General features: G+C 41.2%; 1 long non-coding RNA gene across 1 annotated transcript; it reads right to left on the reverse strand.

Annotated features, from left to right (window-relative positions):
* Positions 1-20,892: 20,892 nt before the first annotated feature.
* LOC123089217 (uncharacterized) lies at positions 20,893-21,537 on the reverse strand. Its single transcript, XR_006442233.1, has 3 exons — positions 21,453-21,537; positions 21,248-21,356; positions 20,893-21,004 (listed from the first exon to the last, which is right to left on the reverse strand). It is a non-coding gene; the product is annotated as an uncharacterized lncRNA (long non-coding RNA).
* Positions 21,538-24,672: the final 3,135 nt, after the last annotated feature.

Raw genomic sequence — 24,672 nt, forward strand, 5'->3', positions numbered from 1 at the left:
CCCCCCCGGGCCAGTGCTTGTCTAAGTGTTGGTCCAAACCAGAGCCACTTACAGCGCCACCTGGGGAAACTTGAGGGTTGGTTTTAGTTGTATGTAGTGTTCATCCGGTGTTGCCCTGAGAACGAGATATGTGCAGCTCCTATCGGCATTGTTGGCGCATCGGGCGGTCTTGCTGGTCTTGTTTTACCATTGTCGAAATGTCTTGTAAACCGGGATTCCGAGTCTGATCGGGTCTTCCTGGGAGAAGGTCTATTCCTTCGTTGATCGCGAGAGCTTGTCATGGGCTAAGTTGGGACACCCCTGCAGGGTATAATCTTTCGAAAGCCGTGCCTACGGTTATAGGCAGATGGGAATTTGTTAATGTCCGGTTGTAGATAACTTGACACCAGATCCGAATTAAAACGCATCAACCGCGTGTGTAGCCGTGATGGTCTCTTTTCGGCGGAGTCCGGGAAGTGAACACGGTTTCTGGGTTATGTTTGACATAAGTAGGAGTTCAGGATCACTTCTTGATCATTACTAGTTGACGACCGTTCCGCTTGTTCTCTTCTCGCTCTTATTTGCGTATGTTAGCCACCATATCATGCTTAGTCGCTGCTGCAGCCTCACCACTTTACCCCTTCCTTTCCTTTAAGCTTTGCTAGTCTTGATACCCATGGTAATGGGATTGGTGAGTCCTCGTGGCTCAAAGATTACTACAACAACAGTTGCAGGTTCAGGTTATGCGATGATCATGATGCGAGAGCGATGTTTGCTTGTATTGGAGTTCTTCTTCTGCTTCTTCTTCGATCAGGGATAGGTTCCAGGTCGGCAGCCTGGGCTAGCAGGGTGGATGTCGTTTGAGTTTCTGTTTGTGTTTCATCCGTAGTTGGATGATGCTCTTATGTATTGTGATGTTGTATTCATGTGGCATTGTATGCCTCTTGTATGTATCCCCATCTATTATGTAATGTTGATGTAATGATATCCACCTTGCAAAAGTGTTTCAATATGCAGGTCTATCCTTGGTGGGACCTTCGAGTTCCTTTTGGATAGGGTCGCATATTGGGCGTGACAAGTTGGTATCAGAGCCTCGACCGACCCTAGGAGCCCCCTTGATTGATCGTGTAGTTTGGTCGTTCTTGAGTCTAGATGAAAAGTGTTTTTTAAGTCTAGTTATATCGGAGAGTAGGAATTCTTTTTACTCCTCAGCCCCTTCGTCACTCTGGTAAGGAATCTTGACGTAGGTGTTTTGAATTACTTCTCTTCCCCTTCAAATTTTTCTTTAGGATCACGTGGTTAGTTTTCGATCGTTGGTTCTCAACTCTTTTTATCCAGTGCATTTCTCGTCAAGTTGACTGGAGCTTCTTCATCTTTGAGTTCAATCCTCAGTCCGCTCCCAATGAAGTTGTTTTTCTGTCCTCAGTTGTTTTCTTTCCCACCCGCCCTCCCTGTTCTCTTCTCGGAACCGGAGTCCGTAATCGAGTATCCATCCTACTCGTGCGAAGTCTTTGCTTTCTTTCCTCAATGATTTCAACCGGTGTTTTCTCTTCAAGATATTCGTCGATTTCCCATTCCAAGATGATTTTGTTTTCCCGCCCTCCCACCCTTTTCTTCCCCGAGTCTAACTCTCTCTCGACAATCAATTTCATTCGTACGGAGCCTCTTCAGTCTTCCCTCAGTTATTTCAACCGGTGAATTCTCGTTTCGTTCGACATTCTTCATCTCTAAACCGGTGGACTGAATTCAAGCTTTTTTCGGGTTGATCACATTCTTTTCCTTGGATCAGGTGTTCTCCTTGCTCGTTCGCCTCTCGCTAATTTATCCTTCCGGAGTGTTCAAGACATCTCAGGAGATTCGTCTGTGTTCGAACTAATTTGAGGTTGTCACCTCATTCAAATATTTCAATTGTTCCGGTGCTTCATCCATCTGTTCATCAATCCTTTCCAATGGTGTTTTCTTTTAGTGGGCCCTAACCCACAGGTCTTTTCCTAGGATCTTACCTGACACTTCTAATTCCCCCGGAGTTATTCTCAATTCTTTTCGAAGTCTGACGTAAGAATGTATTTCATCAGTCAGATGTTTTTCCAAGATCTCGTTCAAATTCTTTTCATTGTTGGCTCAACCTCTTACCTTTCATTGTACCAGAGTACCTCATTTATCTTGGTGTTGTTTCTCATTGACATTTGAAGATCGAAGAAGAGTTTTTCATATCATCCTCTTGATTTATTCCATTTGTCAGATATTCCTTTTCTCAACCATCCGGAGTATTTCAGGAGTTGTTTTCCCGTTTCTTTCACCGGAGGCCATCATTCCAGTCACCGTTATCCAATTATTCCGGTGCTTCGCTCAAGTGTTCTTTAATCAGCTCGTCATCTCTTCGTTCTTGTGCATCCAAATCCCCTCTTGCTTATTTGTTCTTCTAATTCTTCATGGTGGTTCATCCTCTTTCATCAGTCATTTTTGATTTCTTATGGTGGTTCATTCAAGATTCCTTTTCTTTGATTATCATTTTGATTCATTTGATCTTTCCAATCCTACCGGTGGTTCATGAAGACCTTCTCAAGTTTGCGATATGTCACTTCTCAATCTTTTTCAAGAAGAATAAGTAATATGCAAAAATCCATTGTTTGTCATTAGTTTAATTTGATGAAGGATAAGCATACAATAAATCTTATTCTTATTTCATTCAAGTGAGTAATCCCTTCCTTCGGAGTTTGTTCTTCATGAATAAATTCTAGTTCCAAGTGTCTTCATCTTTTCTTTTCCGGAGTTCAACCTCCTCGGCCATTTCGTCGGAACCTCCATCTAAATCAACGCAAGCTTTAATCTTATTCTTTCATCCTTCAATTTTATCTCGTCATTCTTTTTGTTACCGGGGTTCTTCATGGTGGTTCTTCATGATTTAATTCATTCTTCAAGAGTTCATCAAGATTTTGTTGGTGGAGTTCAAATATCTTTTCTTCTCGCGTCTCGAAGTGCAATTAATTCTCCGTATTCTTGTGAAGTGGAGTTTTGCATTTCTTCATTCTTCTAAGTTATCCAATCATTTCCGTTTGTGGTCGGTTATCAGCTCATAAATTTTGAGAGGTTATCCATAACTCCACAACAAGGTTATTCTTTCGTTGTTGATTTTCTCAACAACTCCATTCAATCCTTCCTTCTAAGTTCATTTCATTCTTTTAATTCTTCCGGAGGCTTTGCGTTGTTCAGCTCGTCAAGTGCCATCCCATCTTGTGAAGTTCGTGTTCTATTCATTCCATTTTCAGCCGGAGTGCCGCCTAAATCCTTTCAGTCTTATTCGTTTCTTATCTCGTTTTAATCGGAGTGGTTTCATAGTCTATCTGATTCCGTGAGCTTTCGATTCTCGTCATTCTCGTCGTTCCTCTCTTATTCTCGAGTGCTCTCGATTCTTTGCTTCTTATCTTGAGTTCTTGTTTCACCTCTTTCCTTGTCCTTTCCGTCTCGGTCCTAAGATCTCGGGACGAGATCTCTTATTAGTGGAGGAGTGTTGTAACGCCCCGGATCCGATGCGCCAGGTGTCTGCCAGTTGTTCGCCGTCGTTGCCATGTCATTTGCTTGCGTGTTGCATTTTATCAGGTCATCATGTGCATTTCATTTTGCATACGTGTTCGTCTCATGCATCTGAGCATTTTCCCCGTTGTCCGTTTTGCAATCCGGCGCTCCTGTGCCCTCCGGCGTTCCCCTTTTTGTCTCTCGTTGTGTGCGAGTGTTAAACGTTCTCGGAATGGCCCAAGGTTTGCCAAGTGGCCTTGGTATAGCACCGGTAGACCGCCTGTCAAGTTTCGTGCCATTTGGAGGTCGTTTGGTACTCCAACGGTTAACCGGGTAACCGTAAAAGCCTCTTTCTCCTTGCATCCCAACACCCATTCCAAAGTGGCCCAAAACCCATCTAACTCCCCTCCATGCTCTCGGTCGTTCGATCATGATCGCGTGGCCGAAAACCGCTCCTCATTTGGACTCTCCTAGCTCCCTCTACCTATAAAATTAGCCCTCCCCCGAAATTCACGGTCAAATCCAACCCTAACCCTAGCTTCTTCCTCCTCCAGCCGCCGGATGTGTCCGCGCCCCACCGGACATGTCCAGCCGCCGCCTGCCGGCCAACCACGACGCGCCATGTCGCCCTCTCTCTCCCCTGCGTCCGCTGCGGCCCGCGGGGCCAGCGCTCGGCCCGCCCGAGCCTGTCGGCTGCCCGCGCCGCCCGCGCTCGCCCGCACCGCGCCCGCGCGCCCGTGCCGCCGCCCGATCCCGCCGCCGCCGGCCGGGCTCGCCCCGCCGCCGCCGGTCCGGTCGCCGCCCCGGTCGCCTCCGCGACCTGCCTCGCGCCGCCCGCCTCCAGGGTCCGGCCCCGCCCCTCGCTGGAGCCGCCGCGCTCCTCCGGCCAGCACTGAGCGCCGCCGCCTTGCCGGCCGCCCCGCCCCGCCTCCGCGTCGCCTCCCTATCGCGCCCTCCGCCCTGCTGCGTCGTCCCGCCTCCGCTCCGGTCCGGATCCGGCGAGATCCGGCCGGAGGGAGCTCTCCCTCGCCGTCCCCGCTGCTCCGACCGCCGTCTCCTCCAACTCCGGCGAGATCCGCGGCCGCGTTGACTCCCCCCCCCCCCCCCGAGGTCCATTTTTCTCTAGTCCCCGTATCTGCATTAATTTTCATGCCATGTTCGTCCTGCTGTATCTCTGCATCCGTAGCTCCGTTTCGTGCGTGTAATATGTCAAATTGTTCGCCTCAACGAGTACATCATTTCTTTCCATTGCATCATATTCATTTGAGGTCATCTTGATGCCTGAATCATTGTTGTAAGAGTGCTTCATGATGTTTTCTGCTGTCTGTTAACAGAACGAGCTCATTTGTCATTTTTGCCATGATTGATGTGTGCATCCTATGATGTTGATGTCTACATGTGTTTTGATCTATGTCATGTCTTCTTTACAATGGTGCCATCAATGTATTTTTGTGATCAATGTGGTGACTAGCACAAGCATGCAAACTAGGCATCGTGATGTTACTGATTTTAGTCCCTGTTCTTCTGTTATTTTGATGCCATGTAAACTTGATGCTACAGAGAGATCCATGCATATTTTGAGATACTTCAGTAAGGGTGTTTTGAACATGTGGTTATTGTCTATCCATTCATGCCCTTGTTTGCAATTATGGAGTAGTCTAGCATGTCATTTTCGTGCTCTACTTTTGCTTCAAAATGTTTCCTGGCAGATTGTTTACATGTTATTCAATTTGGCCAAGCTTGCTATAGTTGATCCTTGCATGCTATGGACTTGTTCTTGACTTGGTTTGTTCCATAAACATGTCTTCTCGATGATGCTATGCTTATATTGTCATGCAATGACTTGTGGTGAGTGTATCGAGCTTGTTAAGTAGTGTACATGATGTTGCTGTTTTGCTAGGCTGAATCTGGTATTTCATGATGCCATATAAACATGTTGCTAGAAATCATTCTATGCATAATCTGGAGATGTTCTATAAATGTATTTTTTTTCTACATGTCATGCTATATCCATCCATGCCCCTGGTTGCATTTATAGGTTGCTGTAGATTGTTCATATCTTGCTCCAAAATTGCTTCATAATGTTGTTGTCAGCCTGTTAACATTATGTTCAGTTGTTCTCATGTGTTTTTCCTAGTGATCCATGCACCCTATGGACTTGCTATTGCCATGCTTAGCTTCACAAATATGCCTTCTTACTGTTGGTTGCCTTGCCATGCTATATATTGCTCTGTGGTGAGTGGTACAAGCTCACCAACATGCCTTCATAATTCTGTTTCTGCCATGTATGAATCTGTAATATAACTTGCCATGTTTACATGGGTGCCATCATATTTTCTGATCCTTTTTGGCTTATGGTCAGTAAGGGTCTTTTGATCTATGCAATTAGTAGATTCATGCCATGCCTTTGTTTGCCATGATAAGTTCCTGTAACATGTTGTTTGATAGCTCTAAACATTGCATCGTGATGTTATTTTCTGCAAAGTCTGAATTGTTGTTACTTGCAATCTTACCATGTGTGTTTGAGCATGTTCTAGTGATTTCCGGAGATAGCTCAGTGTTCATGTTTTGTAATGCATTACGTGTGCATCATGTCCATGCCTTTTGTTATCATGTTGGGGTGTTGTAGTATATTGTTTTGATGCTTGCAATATGCCTAGTTGCTGTTTTGGACAGCTTGTCCTTATAACTTATATAGTGTGTGTGTGTTGAACCGTTGCTCCGTTTTGAGTGTGCTCTATATGAAACTTGCTTGATTTTGCATGTAGTTTCATATTATCATGTTGCATCCTTGTTTTGAGGTGTTTGCTTGATGTTTGGGTGCATTTTGCATTAATGCCATGTTTAACTTGTGTTGCTCATATCTTCTAGGCCGTAGCTCCGAACTAAATGAACTTTAGATGTAACTTGACTAGAATCTCGTGTAGATCATCTTGGTGCATCTTAACTTGATGTTTAACTACTTGAACGTAAGGATTGTTCAGATCTGGACCAACTTCGAAATTTGGATAGGAGGACTTACCGGAATTGTTATATGTTGTTCCCGGCCTCATTTAAACTTGCCTTGATGTGTTGCTCTTGTTTGCATCATCTCTTGCCATGAGTAGCCTCATCTAGATTTGTCATGCATCATGCTTGTTGTGCATCATGCCTTGTTCATGTGTGGTGTGTTTACTATGTTGTGTGCTTCTTTTCGATAGTTCCTGTTTCCGTTGCGATCATGAGGATTCGTTCGTCTACGCTTGGTTCGGCTTCATCTGTTCGTCTTCTTCATGGACTCGTTCTTCTTCCTAGCGGGATTTCAGGCAAGATGACCGCTACCCTGGATCTCACTACTATCATTGCTATGCTATTTGCTTCGTTCTATCGCTTTGCTGCGCTACCTATCATCTGTTTGTCGAGCCATCCCATGTTGCCATGAACCTCTAACCTTTGACACCTTTTCTATGCAAACCGTTGCTTGGCTATGTTACCGCTTTGCTCAGCCCCTCTTATAGCGTTGTGAGTTGCAGGTGAAGTTGAAGATTTCTTCATGGTGGACAGGATTTTGGTTGGGATATCACAATATCTCTTATATTATTAATGCATCTATATATTTGGTAAAGGGTGGAAGACTCGGCCTTTTGCCTGGTGTTTTGTTCCACTCTTGCTGCCCTAGTTTCCGTCATACCGGTGTTATGTTCCCGGATTTTGCGTTCCTTACGCGGTCGGGGGATTTATGGGACCCCCTCGATAGTTTGCTTTGAATAAAACTCCTCCAGCAAGGCCCAACCTTGGTTTTACCATTTGCCTCACCACCACCTACTTTTCCCTTGGGAGTCGCTCTCTCGAGGGTCATCTTTATTATAGCCCCCCCGGGCCAGTGCTTGTCTAAGTGTTGGTCCGAACCAGAGCCACTTGTAGCGCCACCTCGGGGAAACTTGAGGGTTGGTTTTAGTTGTACGTAGTGTTCATCCGGTGTTGCCCTGAGAATGAGATATGTGGAGCTCCTATCGGGATTGTCGGTGCATCGGGCGGTCTTGCTGGTCTTGTTTTACCATTGTTGAAATGTCTTGTAAACCGGGATTCCGAGTCTGATCGGGTCTTCCTGGGAGAAGGTCTATTCCTTCGTTGATCGCGAGAGCTTGTCATGGGATAAGTTGGGACACCCCTGCAGGGTATAATCTTTCGAAAGCCGTGCCTGCGGTTATAGGCAGATGGGAATTTGTTAATGTCCGGTTGTAGATAACTTGACACCAGATCCAAATTAAAACGCATGAACCGTGTGTGTAGCCGTGATGGTCTCTTTTCGGCGGAGTCCGGGAAGTGAACACGATTTCTGGGTTATGTTTGACGTAAGTAGGAGTTCAGGATCACTTCTTGATCATTACTAGTTGACGACCGTTCCGCTTGTTCTCTTCTCGCTCTTACTTGCGTATGTTAGCCACCATATCATGCTTAGTCGCTGCTGCAGCCTCACCACTTTACCCCTTCCTTTCCTTTAAGCTTTGCTAGTCTTGATACACATGGTAATGGGATTGCTGAGTCCTCGTGGCTCACAGATTACTACAACAACAGTTGCAGGTTCAGGTTATGCGATGATCATGACGCGAGAGTGATGTTTACTTGTATTGGAGTTCTTCTTCTGCTTCTTCTTCGATCAGGGATAGGTTCCAGGTCGGCAGCCTGGGCTAGCAGGATGGATGTCGTTTGAGTTTCTGTTTGTGTTTCATCCGTAGTCGGATGATGCTCTTATGTATTGTGATGTTGTATTCATGTGGCATTGTATGCCTCTTGTATGTATCCCCATCTATTATGTAATGTTGATGTAATGATATCCACCTTGCAAAAGCGTTTCAATATGCGGGTCTATCATTGGTGGGACCTTCGAGTTCCTTTTGGATAGGGTCGCATATTGGGCCTGACAGCTATCCAGCATTCATCTAGAGTATTAAGTTCTTAAGAACAGAGTAACACATTAAGAAAGGTGACATGATGTAGAGGGATAAACTCAAGCAATATGAAATAAACCCCATCTTTTTATCATTGATGGCAACAATACAATACGTGCTTTGCTGCCCCTGGTGTCACTAGGAAAGGACACCGCAAGATTGAACTCAAAGCTAAGAACTTCTCCCATTGCAAGAAAGATCAATCTAGTAGGCCAAACCAAACTGATAATTTGAAGAGACTTGCAAAGATAACCAATCATACATAAAATAATTCAGAGGAGAATCAAATATTTCTCATAGATAAACTTGATCGTAAACCCACAATTCATTGGATCTCGACAAACACACCGCAAAAAGAGTTACATCGAATAGATATCCAAGAAGATTGAGGAGAATTTTGTATTGAGATTCAAAGAGAGAGAAGAAGCCATCTAGTTCATAACTATGGACCCGAAGGTCTGTGGTAAACTACTCACAACTCATCGAAGAGGCTTTGGTGATGATGTAGAAGCCCTCCGTGATCGATTCCCCCTCTGGCGGAGCGCCGGAGAAGGCTCCAAGACGGGATCTCACGGGTACAGACGGTTGCGGCGGTGGAAATTGTGTTTCGTGGTGCTCCTGGATGTTTTCAGGATACGTAGATATATATAGGCGAAGGAAGTTGGTTAGGGAAGCCACGAGGGGCCCATGAGGCAGGGGGCGGGGCCCCCTAGGGTACGCCAAGCACCCTAGTGACCGCCTCGGCTGCTTCTTGACGTCCACTCCAAGTCTCCTGGATTGCGTTTGTTCCAAAAAGATCGCTCCCGAACGTCTCATTCCGTTTGGACTCCGTTTGATATTCCTTTTCTTCGAAACACTGAAATAGGAAAAAAACATCAATTTGGGCTGGGCCTCCGGTTAGTAGGTTAGTCCCAAATATGATATAAAAGTGTATAGTAAAGCCCATAAACGTCCAAAGCGGGTAATATAATAGCATGGAACAATCAAAAATTATAGATGCGTTGGAGACGTATCAAGCATCCCCAAGCTTAATTCCTGCTCGTCCTCGAGTAGGTAAATGATAAATACAGAATTTTTGATGTGGAATGCTACCTAGCATATTTCTCAATGTATTTTTCTTTATTGTGGCATGAATGTTCAGATCCAAATGATTCAAAATAAAAGTTCATATTGACATAAGAATAGTAATACTTCAAGCATACTAACAAGTAATTATGTCTTCTCAAAATAACATGGCTAAAGAAAGTTTATCCCTACAAAATCATATAGTTAGGCTATGTTTCATTTTCATCACACAAAATACTCCCATCATGCACAACCCCGGTTTCAGCCAAGCAATTGGTTCATACTTCTTAACGCGCTTCAGCTTTTTCCAACTCTCACGCAATACATGAGCATGAGCCATGGATATAGCATTATGGTGGAATAGAATATAATGAAGGAGGTTGTGTGGAGAAGACAAAAAGGAGAAAGTCTCACATTGATGAGGCTAATCAACGGGCTATGGAGATACCCATCAATTGATGTCAACATGAGGAGTAGGGATTGCCATGCAACGGATGCACTAGAGCTATAAATGTATGAAAGCTCAACAAAAGAAACTAAGTGGGTGTGCATCCAACTTTCTTGCTCATGAAGACCTATGGCATTTTGAGGAAGCCCATCGTTGGAATATACAAGCCAAGTTCTATAATGAAAAATTCCCACTTAGTATATGAAAGTGACAAAATAAGAGACTCTCTACCATAAAGATCATGATGCTACTTTGATGCACAAGTATGGAAAAGGATAGTAACATTGCCCCCCTTTTTTGGGCCTTTCTTTTTTTGGCCTTTTTTGGCCTTTCTTTTTTTTATAAGGGACAATGCTCTAATAATGACGATCATCACACTTCTATTTATTTACAAATCATGGATTACAACTCGATACTAGAACAAGATATGACTATATGAATGCCTCCGGTGGTGTATCGGGATATGCAATGAGTCAAGAGTGACATGTATGAAAAATTATGCATGTTGGCTTTGCCACAAATACGATGTCAACTACATGATTTTGCAAAAGCAATATGACAATGATGGAGCGTGTCATGATAAACAGAACGGTGGAAAGTTGCATGGCAATATATCTCGGAATGGCTATGGAAATGCCATAATAGGTAGATATGGTGGCTGTTTTGAGGAAGATATAAGGAGGTTTATGTGTGATAGAGCGTATCATATCACGGGGTTTGGATGCACCGGCGAAGTTTGCACCAACTCTCAAGGTGAGAAAGGGCAATGCACGGTACCGTAGAGGCTAGCAATGATGGAATGGTAAGAGTGTGTATAATCCATGGACTCACATTAGTCATAAAGAACTCATATACTTATTGAAAAAGTTTTATTAGCCCTCTTAGCAAAGTACTACTACGCATGCTCCTAGGGGAAGGGTTCCATCGCGCGATCCCAACCTCCACACATAAGGAAGGCAATCAAAAGAGCACCCCATGCAACAAATTTGTTTCACAACTTTTACCATATGTGCATGCTACCGGACTTGCCAACTTTAATACAAGTATTTCTCAATTACATAATTACCCAACTATCATGACTCTAACATTACCACCTTATATCTCAAAACAATTATCAAGCATCAAATTGATCATAGTATTCAATTCACTTCCTATGATAGTTTTTATTATACCCAACTTGGATGCTCATCATATTAGGACAAATTTTATAACCATAGAAAATACCATGCTGTTCTAAAAGTCTCTCAAAATAATATAAGTGAATCATGAGAGGTCAATAATTTCTACAAGATAAAACCACCGCCGTGCTCTAAAAGATATAAGTGAAGCACATAGAGCAAAATTATCTAGCTCAAAAGATATAAGTGAAGCACATAGAGTATTCTAATAAATTTTGAATCATGTGTGTCTCTCCCAAAATGTGTGTACATAAAGGATGATTGTGGTAAAATAAAAAGCAAAGACTCATATCATACAAGACGCTCCAAGCAAAACACATATCATGTGGTGAATAAAAATATAGCTCCAAGTAAAGTTACCGATAGACGAAGACGAAAGAGGGGATGCCTTCTGGGGCATCCCCAAGCTTAGGCTTTTGGTTGTCCTTGAATACCTTGGGGTGCCATGGGCATACACAAGTTTAGTCTCTTGCCACTCCTTATTCCATAGTCCATCAAATCTTTACCCAAAACTTGACAACTTCACAACACAAAACTCAACAGGAAATCTCATGAGCTCCGTTAGTGCAAGAAAGAAAAACCACCACTTAAGGTACTGTAATGAACTCATTATTTATTTATATTGGTGTTAAACCTACTGTATTCCAACTTCTATATGGTTCATACCCCCCGATACTAGCCATAGATTCATCAAAATAAGCAAACAACACACGAAAAACCGAATCTGTCAAAAACAGAACAGTCTGTAGAAATATGTAACTTTCGAATACTTATGAAATTCTAAAACTCGTACAAAAATAGGACGTCCTAGGAAATTTGTCTATTGATCTACTTCAAAAACAATCAACTCAAAAGCACGTCTCTGTGATTTATTAGAATTTTTCTCGTGAGTGCAAAAGTTTCTGTTTTTCAGCAAGATCAGTTAACTTTCACCCAAGATGATCCTATAGGTTATACTTGGCACAAACACTAATTAAAACATAAAACCACATCTAAACAGAGGCCAGATGAATTATTTATTACTAAACAGGGACAAAAGGCAAGGAACAAAAATAAAATTGGGTTGCCTCCCAACAAGCGCTATCGTTTAACGCCCCTAGCTAGGCATAAAAGTGAGGATAGATTTAAGTATTCCCATCTTTGGTATTCTATTCATAAGTGGCTCTCATAATAGATTCATAAGGTAATTTGATTTTCTTTCTAGGAAAGTGCTCCATGCATTTCCTTAATGTAAATTGGAATCTAATATTTCCTTCCTTCATATCAATAATTGCACCAATCGTTCTAAGGAAAGGTCTACCAAGAATAATAGGACATTAAAGATTGCAATCTATATCAAGAACGATGAAATCTATAGGACATAATTCCTATTTGCAACAATAAGAACATCACTAATCCTTCCCATAGGTTTATTAATAGTGGAATTTGCAAGGTGCAAGTTTAAATAGCAATCATCAAATTCACGGAAACCTAGCACATCACAAAAAGTTTTTGGAATCGTGGAAACACTAGCACCCAAATCACACAAAGCATAACATTCATGATCTTTAATTTTAATTTTAATAGTAGGTTCCCACTCATCATAAAGTTTTCTAGGGATAGAAACTTCTAATTCAAGTTTTTCTTCATAAGATTGCATCAAAGCATCAACGATATGTTTAGTAAAAGCTTTATTTTGGCTATAAGGATGAGGAGAATTCAACACAGATTGTAACAAGGAAATACAATCTATTAAAGAACAATTATCATAATTAAATTCCTTGAAATCCGAAATAGTGGGTTCATTGCTATGTAAAGTTTTGACATCTTCAATCCCACTTTTACCAATTTTAGCATCAAGATCTAAAAACTCTGAATTATTGGAACGCCTTTTAACTAAAGTTGACTCATCTCCAGTCCCATCATTATCAAGATTCATATTGTAAAACAAAGATTTAATAGGAGACACATCAATCACTTTTATATCTTCATCATTATTTTCATGAAAACTAGAAGAACACGCTCTTACAAAGCAATCTTCCTTAGCACGCATCCTAGCGGTTCTTTCTTTGCACTCATCAATGAAAATTCTCATGGCTTTGAGAGACTCATTGATATCATGCTTAGGAGGGATAGATCTAAGTTTCAAAGAATCAACATCAAGAGAAATTCTATTCACGTTCCTAGCCAGCTCATCAACTTTAAGCAATTTTTCTTCAAGCAAAGCATTGAAATTCTTTTGAGAATTCATAAATTCTTTAACACTAATCTCAAAATTAGAGGGAAACTTATTAAAATTTCCATAAGAATTTTTGTAGGAATTACCATAATTATTAGAGGAATTACTAGGAAACGGCCTAGGATTAAAGTTTCCTCTATATGCATTGTTGCCAAAATTATTCCTACCAACAAAATTCACATCCATAGATTCATTATTATTCTCAATCAAAGTAGACAAAGGCATATCATTAAGATCAATAGGAGCACTCTTAGTAGCAAACAATTTCATAAGTTCATCCATATTTCCACTCAAATCATTAATTTCTTCTATCGCATGAACTTTTTTACTAGTGGATCTTTCGGTGTGCCATTGAGAATAATTAACCATAATATTACCTAGGAGTTTGGTAGCTTCTCCTGATTTCCATAAAAGTGCCTCTCGCGGCCGAATCTAAAAGATTTCTAGAAGCAAAATTCAATCTGGCATAAATTTTTTGTATGATCATCCATAAATTCACCATGTGTAGGGCTATTACGTATCATTAATTTCATCCTCTCCCAAGATTGTGCAACATGCTCATGATCAAGTTCCCTAAAATTCATAATATCGTTTCTAAGAGAGATGATCTTAGCGGGAGGAAAATACTTAGAGTTAAAAGCATCTTCGCACTTATTCCATGAATCAATACTATTTTTAGGCAAAGAAGAAAACCAAGTTTTAGCACAATCTCTAAGCGAAAACAAAAATAACTTCAATTTAAAAATATCACTATCCATGTATTTTTTCTTTTGCATGTCGCATAAATCAACAAAGTTGTTTAGATGAGTAGTGGCATCTTCACTAGGAAGGCCTGAGAATTGATCTTTCATAACAAGATTCAACAAAGCAGCATTGATTTCACAAGATTCAACATCATTAAGAGGAGCAATCGAAGTGATAAGGAAATCATTATTATTGGTATTGGAAAAGTCACACAATTTAGTATTATCTTGAGCCATCGTGACAAGCAATCCAACACAAAAGCACACAAGAGACAAGCGAAAAGAGGCGAACGGAAAAGAGAGGGCGAATAAAACGGCAAGGGTGAAGTGGGGGAGAGGAAAACGAGAGGCAAATGGCAAATAATGTAATGCAAGGGAGATGAGTTTGTGATGAGTACTTGGTATGTCTTGACTTGAGCGAAGACCTCCCCGGCAACGGCGCCAGAAATCCTTCTTGCTACCTCTTGAGCATGTGTTGGTTTTCCCTTGAAGAGGAAAGGGTGGAGTAGCAAAGTAGCGTAAGTATTTTCCTCAGTTTTTGAGAACCAAGGTATCAATCCAGTAGGAGGATCCATGCAAGTCCCTCGTACCTACACAAACAAACAAGAACCTCGCAACCAACGCGATAAAGGGGTTGTCAATCCCTTCATAGCCACTTGCCAAAGTGAGATCTGATAGAGATAATATGATAAGATAAATATTTTTGGTATTTTTATGATATAGATTGAAAAGTAAAGAATGCAAAATAAAGTAGACCGGAAACTTATATGATATAAAATAGACCCCGGGGCCATAGGTTTCACTAGTGGCTTCTCTCAAGATAGCATAAGTACTACAGTGGGTGAACAAATTACTGTCGAGCAATTGATAGAAAAGTGAATAGTTATGAGAATATCTAGGCATGATCATGTATATAGGCATCATGTCCGCAACAAGTAGATCGACTCTTGCCTGCATCTACTACTATTACTCCACACGTCGGCCGCTATCCAGCATGCATCTAGAGTATTACGTTCATAAGAACAGAGTAACGCATTAAGCAAGATGACATGATGTAGAGGGATAAACTCAAGCAATATGATATAAACCCCCATCTTTTTGTCCTCGATGGCGACAATACACTACATGCCTTGCTACCCCTGCTGTCACTAGGAAAGGACACCGCAAGATTGAACCCAAAGCTAAGCACTTCTCCCATTGCAAGAAGGATCAATCTAGTAGGCCAAACCAAATGGATAACCAATCATACATAAAAGAATTCAGAGGAGAATCAAATATTTCTCATAGGTAAACTTGATAATAAACCCACAATTCATCGGATCTTGACAAACACACCGCAAAAAGAGTTACATCAAATAGATCTCCAAGAAGATCGAGGAGAACTTTGTATTGAGATTCAAAGAGAGAGAGAGAAGAAGCCATCTAGCTAATAAATATGGACCCGAAGTTCTGTGGCAAACTACTCACAACTCATCGGAGAGGCCTTGGCGATGATGTAGAAGCCCTCCGTGATTGATTCCCCCTCCGGCAGAGCGCCAGAGAAGGCTCCAAGATGGGACCTCACGGGTAAAGAAGGTTGAGGCGGTGTAAATTGTGTTTCGTGGTGCTCCTGGATGTTTTCGGGGTACGTAGATAGATATAGGCGAAGGAAGTCGGTCAGGGAAGCCACGAGGGGCCCACGAGGCAGGGGGCGCTCCCCCTAGGGCGCGCCAAGCACCCTCGTGGCAGCCTCGGCTGCTTCTTGACGTCCACTCCAAGTCTCCTGGATTGCGTTTGTTCCAAAAAGATCGCTCCCGAAGGTTTCATTCCGTTTGGACTCCGTTCGATATTCCTTTTCTTCGAAACACTGAAATACGCAAAAAAACAACAATTTGGGTTGGGCTTCCGGTTAGTAGGTTAGTCCCAAAAATGATATAAAAGTGTATAGTAAAGCCCATAAACATCCAAAACGGGTAATATAATAGCATGGAACAATAAAAAATTATAGATACGTTGGAGACGTATCAGTACTCAACTGGATCAAGAGCACGGGACATCATCGAGTTGAACGTGTACTGGCGGAGGTGCCGTATGTTCCGTACTTGGATCGGTTGGATCACGAAGACGTTCGACTACATCAACCGCGTTATTGAAACGCTTCCGCTTTCGGTCTACAAGGGTACGTGGACACACTCTCCCCTCTCATCGATATGCATCACCTAGATAGATCTTGCATGATCATAGGAAATTTTTGAAATTACCGCGTTCCCCAACAGTGGCATCCGAGCCAGGTCTATGCGTAGATGTTATATGCATGAGTAGAACACAAGTGAGTTGTGGGCGATAATAGTCATACTGCTTACCACCAACATCTTAATTTGATTCGGTGGTATTGTAGGATGAAGCGGCCCGGACCGACATTACATGACCGCCTTCATGAGACTGGTTCTACCGACGTGCTTTTGCACATAGGTGGCTGGCGGGTGTCTGTTTCTCCAACTTTAGTTGAATCGAGTTTGACTACAGCCGGTCCTTGTTGAAGGTTAAAACAGCACATTTACGAAAGATTGTTGTGGTTTTGATGCGTAGGTAAGAACGGTTCTTGCTAGAAGCCCGTAGCAGCCACGTAAAACTTGCAACAACAAAGTAGAGGACGTCTAACTTGTTTTTGCAGGGCTTGTTGTGATGTGATATGTTCAAGGCATGATGTGATATAAATTGTTGTATGAGATGATCATGTTTTGTAACAAAGTTATTGGCAACTGGCAGGAGCCATATAATTGTCACTTTATTGTATGCAATGTAATCGCCATGTAATTGTTTTACTTTATCACTAAGCGGTAGAGATAGTCGTAGTAACAATAGTTGGCGAGACGACAACGGTGCTACGATGGAGATCAAGGTGTCGCGCCGGTGACAATGGAGATCATGACGATGCTTCGGTGATGGAGGTCATGAGCACAAGATGATGATGGCCATATCATGTCACATATTTCGATTGCATGTCATGTTTATCTTTTATGCATCTTATTTTGCTTAGTACGACGACAACATTATAAGATGATCCCTTACTAAATTTCAAGGTATAAGTGTTCTCCCTGAGTATGCACCGTTGCTACAGTTCGTCGTGCCGAGACACCACGTGATGATCGGGTGTGATAAGCTCTACATTCACATACAATGGGTGCAAGCCAGTTTTGCACACGCAGAATACTCGGGTTAAACTTGACGAGCCTACCATATGCAGATATGGCCTCGAAACACTGAGACCGAAAGGTCGAGCGTGAATCATATAGTAGATATGATCAACATAGTGATGTTCACCACTGTAAACTACTCCATCTCACGTGATGATCCGACATGGTTTAGTTGATTTGGATCACGTGATCATTTAGATGACTAGAGGGATGTCTATCTAAGTGGGAGTTCTTAAGTAATATGATTAATTAAACTTTAATTTATCATGAACTTAGTCCTGATAGTTATTTTGCATGTCTATGTTATTGTAGATCAATGGCCCGTGCTACTGCTCCTTTGAATTTTAATGTGTCCCTAGAGAAAGCTAAGTTGAAAGATGATGGCAAGAACTACACAGAATGGGTCATAACTTGAGGATTATCCTCATTGCTGCATAGAAGAATTACGTCCTGGAAGCACCGCTGGGTGCCAGGCCTCCTGCAGATGCTATTGATGACATTAAGAACGCCTGGTAGATAGATGCTACCTCTCATTGCTATGCATCACCTAGATAGATCTTGCGTGATCATAGGAAAATTTTGAAATTATCGTGTTCCCCAACAGCGGATGATAGTTGACTTGATTCTGTGCAAAAATAGAAACTTTTGCGCTCAGTCCAGGGAATTTGAAAATTCACTAGAACGTGCTTTTGATCTGAATGTTTTACACAATATTGATATATAAATTTCCTAGATTGTCCTAATTTTTCAGAATTTTTGAGTTACATAGGTATGGAAAGTTTTCGAATTACTACAGACTATTCTGTTTTTGACAGATTTTGTTTTCATTGTGCTGTTTTCTTATTTTGATGAATCTATGTGTAGTATCGGAGGGTATGAACCATGGAGAAGTTGGAATACAGTAGATATAACACCAATATGAATTTAGAATGAGTTCACAACAGTACCTAAGTGGTGATTTTCTTTATTATACTAACAGAGCTTACGAGTTTTCCGTTGAGTTTTGTGTTGTGAAGTTTTCAAGTTTTGGGTAAAGATTCGATGGACTATGGAATAAAGAGTGGCAAGAGCCTAAGCTTGGGGATTCCCAAGGCACCCCAAGGTAATATTCAAGGACAAACAAGAGCCTAAGCTTGGGGATGCCCCAGATGACATCCCCTGTTTTGTCTTTGTTCATCGGTAACTTTACGTGAGGCTATGTTTTTATTCGCCACATGATATGTGTTTTGCTTGGAGCGTCATTTTATTTTATTTTGTTTTGCTTTCTGTTTGAATAATATCCCAAGATCTTAAATTCTTAAATGTTAGAGAGTCTTCACATAGTCACCTAATTATTCGAGTACTCATTGATCTTCACTTATATCCTTTGGAGTAGTTTGTCATTTGCTCTAGTGCTTCACTTGTATCTTTTTAGAGCATGGCAGTGGCTTTATTTTATAGAAATTTTTGAAATCTCATTCTTTACTTATATTATTTTTAGAGTCTATCTAAACAGCATGGTAATTTTCTTAGGGTATGAATTTAATCCCAACTAGATGATCTCCCGCGCGTTGCTGCGGGAACTATTAATAAATAATTTGATGATGTTTTAAAGCATGAGAAAATTTATTAAACATAGTATAATTTGATGACAATTTTTTTGAAAGAAGTATTGTTTAGTGTAAACATCTAAGAATATTAGATGAAAACCAAAAAATGAGTGTGATTTTTATTCTGTTAATTTATTGACAAAACAACATTGAGTAGAGACAATGGAGACATCTCCACCTTGGACTAAACCTAAAACAATGGAGCAAATACAGATGTGCATTCATAAAAAAACTTGGTCGAGCGGGTAGAAAAAATGTGATTTAACTCATAATTTGATTTTCTATATAATAAAATCGCTTATAAATCATGTGGCCCGCTGTTGGATAGCAAGAGAAACCTAGAATGACATGGCTGCTTGAGAGTGCACAAAAAACAATTAATGGTTATTTGTGATAAGTTACATGCGCATGAAGAGTTAGTGGGAGCATGTGCATGAAGAGTTAGTGGGAAAGAGTTTTTAAATGGTGGACCTACTTGATGATGTGGATAGGTTGCATGTCAAGATAAATAGGATAGTTGGGATGAATCTCTTAGGTATATAGGATATGATAGGCATCCAAGAGGGATATAATAAAAACTTTCATATAAAGTGCATTGAATACTAAGAGAAGTTTGATTCCTTATGATTGTTTTGAGATATGAGGATGGTAATATTAGAGTCATGCTAGTGAGTAATTGTGGATTTTAGAAATACTTGTGTTAAAGTTTATTCTCATGCTAGTGAGTAATATTAGAGTCATGTATGGTGAACCATTATATGATGAAGTCGGAGCATGATTTATTTATAGATTGTCTTCCTTATGAGTGGCATTCGGGGACGAGCGATGGTCTTTTCCTACCAATCTATCCCCCTAGGAGCATGCGAGTAGTACTTTGTTTCGATGACTAATAGATTTTTGCAATAAGTATGTGAGTTCTTTATGACTAATGTTGAGTCCATGGATTATATGAAATCTCACCCTTCCACCATTGCTAGCCTCTCTAGTACCGCGGAACTTTCTCCGGTATCATACACCCACCATATACCTTCCTCAAAACAGCCATCATTCCTACCTACTAGTGGCTGGGGCGCCACCTGGTGGCGCCTCTTGAGGCGTTATTGTGCGCACTAACCAAGCTGCTATAGTTATTAACGTGTTGACAGTGTAGATAAGCGGAATGGTTAAAAATATAACACCATCACCATCAATTATCAAGCAAAAACTCTGCTTCAATTAATTATAGTAACCGGCATGTCTTAGAAACAATTTTCTGCAACAGCACATGCATATAACCAATTAAAAATGATAGAGGAGATGCAATGAAATGTAAGCCTATATGAATTCCTTCATAGGAATGTGTTGTTATCCAGAGCACAGCTCACAGGAAATATGATACGATCTCTCTCCTAGTGCCCTGCACAAGCAAGATATAAGATATTAAGCAATTTTACAAACACTTCATCTCTATAAATCCAACGAGTACTCTCTAGCATATATTTTGAAAATAAGAGGTCTTGTTCATCATTCCACAAAACCTGCATATTAGTGTAGCAAGCAAAGACATGCAAAATATCTTATTAAGCTTCGAAGGCATGCAAAACATTTCCTCGTGGCGAAGAAGACGGTGTCCGGCCGGATCGGGTCATCCTCACGGGGGGTCATGTCGCCATCATCATGCCGGCCATGAAGACATGATTATCTAAGAGAATTTACCTTAAGGTTTACTAATAAAAACATGACAAGAGAAAAACTAAAGATTAATTTAATTAACCTCTATGTTAGCTCTAAGCAAACTTGTTATATAGGTTAGCCCGTAGGTCGCATCGATACCTAAAGTTCTTGTTGGTAGTTTGCAAAGGTGAAGGATTGAATAATTACGAAGTTGCGACAAAATAATTTAAATACCAAGAGTTTTAAAACAGAGGAAAGGTGGAAAGGGAAGCGACCTGATTGGTGCTCTTCAGGTAGAGATGAAAGACAAAAAGACCGCCAAAAAACCACACATAAATAAAACAGTAGATGATCAGAACCACTCGGTAGGTGTCTTAAACATTGCCCTCCAAATCGATGAATCCTCTGCATCTTTGATCTTAATTATGTACACCCAGCAGAACCCAGACACGTAGAGGCATAGTAGTGTGGTCGAGAATACAAACATATATAATAAACGATAATTATGCTACACCAGAAAAGCTGGTAGTTAGCACCAAACATTGATTAATAGTTGCAATAGAGATTCATCATGCAAGATTCGGATGACAATGAAATATATTAGACAATTAGGCATTAATATAGTTACCAGTCCTATGCATTGACCAACCCAAGGACAGTGATGATCAAAGCGCTCCACACAGTTGTTATAGATAGAACGGTGAGAAAAACGAGGTGGCAGATGCAGCATGTAGGTGTGGTAGTACTTGACCTTTACAACGGTTCCATTTACAATAACATCCTTCGTTCGTGGTAAGCGCAATTGTTGTGGAGTCTGACCATTTCTAGTATCATTGTTACGAGGCACCATACCAGGATCTCTACAAAGGTAAGAAGCAGCAGCGCCAAATCCTGGAAAATGAAAGGAACCAACTTCAGACGAGTGTGAACACTACGACAGTGCATATTCATATGACCTGAGGAGAGGACAGAAGCATGAAAGATCACACAATGTTTCACATGTATTCCCAAATAAGACTGTTGCTGAAACACATCCAAACTACAACTAATCAAGGGAAACAGTAAAAGAATTTAAGCTAAGAAGAAGTAAAGATTAATTTAATTTACCTCTATGTCTGCTCCAAGCAATCTCTTTTGCATTTTAGCGCTTCATGCAAATAGCTTACAACAACAAGAACATTTCCGGTACCTTCTTCCATCATATCCACTTTTCAACAATTTAGCAAATGGCAGTCAGTTCCTAAATGATATTGTTCACAAAGTAAACACGGGCATGCCAAGTCTACATCGATGGCGACTGCTTGCGAAGGATTAAGATTCTGCTATTAGTAAGTAGGTACAGTACACATCTTGTTATGCAAACAACATCTGTTATTAGATCCTTACAATCACACTTCATGCTTCTATTTTCTAAATTAAAATAATGAACACATTACAACAAAAAAGAAACACACATATATCTAGCTCAATTACCAAAAACACATATTTCCTATGACTTAACTCTGTTAACTATAAAATATCAATTCAGGTGCAAAGCTTATTACAATACAAATCCCACTGAATGGTCCCTACTGGAACAAAAAGAGATCACATGATGCATAAAGAAGGCAAATGATTTTCAAAGTGTAACCTAATCAAGCGCCACAAAATACCATACTGCAAGGGAGACTTGACTCAATTGGGTTTGACACTCAGTTCAAAAAGCAGTACCATTTTAGAGTTTTCGACAACAAGTTAACATTATTGGAGAACATCTCATGTGCCACATCTTCGTCAGATTATCTAGTTTGTAGTACATTCTGCTTAGATATTACAACAAAAAGAGCATAACAATACCTTGGGCTCGATGATGTCAGATATGCAAAGCTTGAACAGCTGCATTGGACCGGAATGCCACTAATGTTGCCGCTTCCAGTAAGCCTCATATGACTCTGGTAGTTCGCATTGGGAGTGCCCATAGTAAGGCAAACACATCAGATCAGTTGAACAGGTCAGCAGAATTATCAAACAAAATATTTATTCAGAAAAATTGCTCATATCAATACCTCGACGTTGTTCAGGACGAGCCATGTCCATGTCCTCCGCTGTTGTCTGTTCCATCCACCGGCGGGCAGGGATGAGTAGGACGAGCATCTTATGGCGATCTTGTTCTTTGCTTCCTCTTCGATCATGATCTCTTGGTCCCGGCACTCGGCACTGCATAATGCCTTCTCACCGATGCAATGTCACACAACAATTAAATTAGTATGCCTTTCTGTCTGAAAATGCATAGAAAGAAATAGTTGTTGTATCAAATAATGCAATTGGATGAATGATTTCACCGAAGCAATATGTTCAGTTGTTGTACAAAGAAATAATTGGATGAATGTTTCAAGTTTTCACAAGATTTCCTCCCCAAATGTATATGGGATGTTCCCAGGCGAACAACGCCACAATTATTTGTTGGATAAACTATTTTCATTCAGGTGTAATCATCGGCGTATCTTCAAACTAAAACTCTGAAAGACTGAGCATAGTGACAGATGTAAATGCAGTTTCCTTACAGCTTCTTCTTGCAAGTGAAGCAGGAGCTCAAGAATTCTACTTGGCACTAGAGTGAGCGCCATCCGGCCAAGCGGCCTTGGACCAGACTTCACATCCCCGTGCAGGAACTTGTTGAGGGCACCGACATGCCAGCGGTGGCCAGGCCGGGCTGGAGATCATCTTGCCCCCAAGCTTTGGCTAATGTATCCTTCCCATTGATGCAAGGAATCAACTGTCCGCGTCAGCTCTAATACTGAAGGCCTGAAGCATGAAAATAGACACAGACATGATATCCATCAGACCATCAATTCAAAATGATTACAAAAATGGAGCAAAATCTCTCCCCAAATAAACGTTTAGTTCATTCTCAAAGCTAAGATACCCTCAAAACATTAAAAGAGAGTGCTGATAATTATTATTACCAAAATCTGTTAGTTACCATTCGGCAGAGGAGACGCCACTGCTGATAATCCTTCTTCCCGAACATGGCGACATCGTGTTCGATGAGTTGAGTAGCTTGGCGACGACAGTGGCCACTCCACAGAAGAAGACGTGCCGGTTGCCCCACACAACCCCTTCTTCAGCTGCTCCACCCGTATCCACGCATCATGCCTCCCAATCCCCTCCGGCTAGCATAGGCGAGGTTAGGGAAGAGGAGATAAGAAAGCACTAAGAAGAAGAAAAGACTAGGAGCTAAGAGTGAGCAAATCCGCGGCGGCTTACCTCGACTTGCCATCCTCATCGATGTGTCCCTCTGCTGCGGCTTGTGGCAGTTCACTCTCGTCCGGTTGAGCACCAACAAGGAAGAAGGAGCAGAGCCCAAGCGGGGGCTGGAGGAGCCTACCTATTATGGCATTTCCATATCCATTCCGAGATATATTGCCATGCAATTTTCCACTGTTCCGTTTATTATGACACACTTCATCATTGTCGTATTGCTTTGCATGATCATGTAGTTGACATAGTATTTGTGGCAAAGCCATCGTTCATAGTTTTCATACATGTCACTCTTGAGTCATTGCACATCCTAGTACACGCTGGAGGCATTCATATAGAGTCATATTTTGTTCTAAGTATCGAGTTGTAATTCTTGAGTTGTAAGTAAATAAAAGTGTGATGATCATCATTATTAGAACATTGTCCCATGTGAGGAAATAAAAAAAAGAGGCCAATAAAAAAAGAGGCAAAAGAAGCCAATCAAAAAAAAGGAAAAAGTTGAGAGAAAAGAGAGAAGGGGCAATGTAACTATCCTTTTTCCACACTTGTGCTTCAAAGTAGCACCATGATCTTCATGATAGAGAGTCTCCTATTTTGTCATTTTCATATACTAGTGGGAATTTTTCATTATAGAACTTGGCTTGTATATTCCAACGATGGGCTTCCTCAAATGCCCTAGGTCTTCATGAGCAAGCAAGTTGGATGCACATCCACTGAGTTTTTTTGAGCTTTCATAAACTTATAGCTCAAGCGCATCCGTTGCATGGCAATCCCTACTCACTCACATTGATATCTATTGATGGGCATCTCCATAGCCCGTTGATACGCCTAGTTGATGTGAGACTATCTCCTTCTTTTTGTCTTCTCCACAACCACCATATACTATTCTGCCTATAGTGCTATGTCCATGGCTCACGCGTATATATTGCGTGAAAG

This window comes from Triticum aestivum, chromosome 4B (genome assembly GCF_018294505.1).
Source record: "Triticum aestivum cultivar Chinese Spring chromosome 4B, IWGSC CS RefSeq v2.1, whole genome shotgun sequence".
Lineage (NCBI taxonomy): Eukaryota > Viridiplantae > Streptophyta > Magnoliopsida > Poales > Poaceae > Triticum > Triticum aestivum.